Below are 4,330 nucleotides of genomic sequence, written 5' to 3'. Positions count from 1 at the left end.
TGTAGCGAAAATGCTGTCTACTGGTCACCACTCTAGCTCTCACTAGAACTATAAGGGGCCGATATGACACAACCTAGCTGCAAAGACGTAAACTACGATCATCAGCCAAACGTCTGAACATATATTGATATATGTTTATTTCTTGTATATACTTTAACTGTCATACTACAAGAGCCCAAGGGTAGAAAAAAAGGCAGTTATCTCACCCCAATTTTTGATTACTTTAATGAAAACAATGTATAATTACTAGTCAAAATTGATGAGTCTGCCAATTATAGGTAGGGGGAATAAAAAATAAGGATTCAAAACTATAAAAAAATTAATTTTTCATTCGGAGCTTTTAAACACAAGAATCTTAAAAAGTAGCAACAACACAAGAAAACCTAAGAGAATGTCATTTAAAGTAGAGTAAATTTGCTAAAATATGAGCCTTGATAGAGTTATTTACGTTAAATAGTTCTTGAGATATAGCTTTTTAAAAGCAACATTACAAAAAAATGTTGTATGGAACGTACTGAGAGATCAGTAGTTAGTGAATTTATTTTGAAAAATCTATATCTCAAAAACCATTTGACCTATAGATGTCTATTAGCACTTAAATTAAAGCTAGTTTAATGAGCTATAAAGTAGTTTATGACGTTTATTTTCGAAGGAGTAGTAGTTTTCCTGAAATTTGCTAAAATAAATTGATTTATAGTTGTTCGGACAAATTTTCATTTGCCAAATTTATATTCATATGTAAAAATCATAAAAACTACTACCCCTATGAAGATAATTGTCATAAACTACTTTGTAGTAAGTTAAATTTCCTTTATTTGAGTGTTGGAAGACATAATGTATGTCCAATGGATTTTGAAATAAAGGTTTTCATAAATAAAACTTATTGTCCGAACGACTATAAATCAATTTATTTTAGCAAATATCATGAAAACTACTATTTCTACGAAGGTAAAAGTCAAAAACTACTTTATAGTACGTTAAACTATCTTTAATTTAAGTTCTGATAGACATCTGTATGTCGAATGGTTATTGAGATATAGATTTCTCAAAATAGATTCACTAACTTCTGATATTTCAGTACATTTTTATGAAATGTTGCTTTTTAAAAGGCTATATCTCGAGAACTATTAGACGTAAATAGCCCTATTATGGCTCATATATCAGAAAATTTACTTTTCTTTAAATAATGTTATTTTAGATTTTCTAGTGATGTTGGTAGTTTTTAAGATATAGAGCTCCGAATGAAAAATTAATGTTTTTTTAAGGGTTTGAAACAGCCGCCATTTTGTATTCCCTCTACCTATACTTGGCAGACTCATCAATTTTGACTAGTAATTATACATAGTTTTCATTAAAGTAATCAAAAATTGGGGCGTAATAACTGCCTTTTTTTCTTCCCGGCTCTTGGTACTATCATGTTAAATGTTTTCTTTTCCCTTTTATTTTTCGGCCAAGAGTCCTATATTGCCTAACCATGGTTGGGGGTCAAAGTTCTTCATTTTGTGGGACCTCCTCTCAATGAAAAAAGTCAACGTCCCAGGCCGGATTCGAACCGGCACCGCCAATAGACATCGAAATTGATAAGACTGTGTCTTAACCACTGAGCTACGGGCGGCCCAATGTCCAATGTTATAACCATGTGATATGCTGTATTATTCTTATATGAATTATTTGAATCAATAAAGATTACAATAGAATACTCTGATTCACAAATAGCTTTACTTATTTATTTATATATATATTTTTTTTAACCCCTTCCTGGAAATTTCTGACATACATAGGGTTATTTACAGGATATTATCCTATTCTAACCATTGTGGGGGGGGGGGATGTCAAGTTTTTATTTCGCGGGACCGCCACAGAAATAAAAGTCAACCCCTCAAGTCGGATTCGATCCGGCGACGAAGGGTGCGAAAGCCTTTCTCAGCTACACATGGCCCTGATCCATTTATAGCTAATATAGCAACTGTCTTTTAATCCGCCTTACGTGCCTCCTTTGGAGGCAGTGAGTAATAACACCCATTTAAGAATCAGTATATAGTATCAACATTTTTGGGAAAATTGAATTGTGTTGAATATTTTTTACCCTGCCTCTGAATCTATTCTCCTGCCAGTATCATCTATCCTTTCGCCAGGATCTACTGCGAATACCTTGCAGAGAGTAGTATCTGTTCCTGCCAGGACCTAATACGAATATTTTTAGTACTTGTCATCCCTTGCACGGCCATAAGCGAATACCATACGTAGTGGAGTTTCAATCCTGCGGCCATTTACGGCGAATACCCTTAACACACCCTAATATTCCAGTTAATTCACCTCCTATCCAGTATATCTTACCTATTGAACATGTTTTGTCTAGGTCTTCTGACGTATAGTACCTCACCTCTTAAAATGGTGCCAGGATTAACTATATACAGTACCTCGACTGCTGAATTAATTCTGGTAGAAAATATTTATTTGAAAATGATCAGTTTTAACTATTTGATCATAAACGATTTTCAACATAAAATATAATTTGAAACTCTAACAAAATAATCATACTACAGTATTATTACTTCTATTATAATGATTAAATCAAACATAGAACATAACATCCAATGCCATAAACCAATATTATTACGAACATCTGATATAAACAAACATAACATGTTTCACTAGGATCTAAAGGAACTAACAAAAGCTTTTTGTACTATTATATTATATAGGCGAACTGACTTAATAGGGAAAAACACTCCTATGACTTTAAGAAAAAAAAAAACAAGCAAAAATACCAAAACGGTACGCACAGACTCGTTACATCATTCGTTATTTCAATTTACTTTGGGTAGGAGATGAAAATATCATTCCTTTCTTTTTTATATTAAAAAAAAAAAAAAAGGCCCAACTACCAATTGCGAATCCCACTTGTCAAAGCTAAGAGGTTCTAACAGTGAATACCAAATGAAAATGAAATATTTGTCCTGAAAATTTCCTTTAAGGCTACAGATGGAGAGAGGTTCCGTAAGCCTCTTCCGACGTTTTCGTGAAACGTGAAATAATTTAGGAATAGGCCATTCCACGACAACTTAACACAGTTTTGAACCTCACCATCTCCAATTTTCTACAATTTTGTAGAGACTTTGTGTAGGTGCACTAGATTCTTATAGATTTTGCTAAAGACGGCATTTGATACTCTATTTTCATCAAATGATAATGTAGGGTTTCCGAAACCAAAGGTTGGCGACCTCTGGTTTAGTGAGTGACAAATCAACCATTGTTGGGGCAAGGAGCGTTTCGTAAATGAAAAAACCTACCTCTTCCCCAGAGAAAAAATTGTTCGCTGGTTCGGGTGATAGAAAATAAAAAGCGGAGGACCTGAAATGAATCATAAAAACAAAAAAAATAATAAAGAAAAATTAGAGAATAAAAAATCTTCCAACTTATATACAAATTTAATTAAATTAAAATATATACAAATGAAAATAAAAAAATTAATGCTAATGTTGTTATAAAAAATAAAAGTGTGTGAAGTAAAAAAAGAAAATATTTTTATATGTATAAAACAAAAAAAAATTTTTTTCTTTACTCGAGAAATAATAAGTTAATTAGAAACAAATAAAAAAAAGTATGAAGTTCGGTGAAAGAATGGGAGAAAAAAGTCACTCACAGTAGGGGGTCGATTTGGGCATAAACTTCCAAGTATAATATCTCTCATCCGAGATGGCTACTTTCGATGAGCCGCTGAGGGTCAAGTCTTAGAAATGAGAGAATCTTGAGTCGAGGGTGAGAGCGAGACGTTCCAAACTTTGCCAGTACTGACTGCAGACTCTAGACTCTATACTCTAGGCAGCGGACTGTAGACTATATGTGCCGAGCCGCAGCGATGTATTGATATTACTCACGCAACACAACAAACTTCCTTAACTCTATTTACGTGATGAGTTCTAAATTTAATTTTAATTACAAAAAATAAAGACTTTTTTAAAAAATATTTATATAATATATCCATATATATTATATATTTATTTATTAATTGGAGTGTTACAGGCGTGTAGAGAAACTACCCATTGGTAGCACTCTAATGACATTTTACATTAGCTGGTCTCGTGGCCATCTTCTTTCAGGCCCCTCGGAGGATTGTCAGGAATGGAAGAGGATGCAAGATTAGAAACAAGGGGGTTTGAGTCGTTAAAGAGTTTATAATGGAAGGAGTGATATCTGGTTCGGGCTAGATCGGTTACATAGGGAACAATAAGGTCTTTATGTATGATTTTATTTGTGACAAAGTAAGGAGCATTGAGGATTTTACGAAGGATTTTGGATTGTAAGGATTGAATACGAGAGGAATTCG

The sequence above is a fragment of the Halyomorpha halys genome, unplaced genomic scaffold, assembly GCF_000696795.3.
Source record: "Halyomorpha halys isolate HHAL.00 unplaced genomic scaffold, Hhal_1.1 Scaffold1669.1, whole genome shotgun sequence".
Taxonomy (NCBI): Eukaryota; Metazoa; Arthropoda; class Insecta; order Hemiptera; family Pentatomidae; genus Halyomorpha; species Halyomorpha halys.
Note: the sequence above shows the minus strand (reverse complement) of the source record.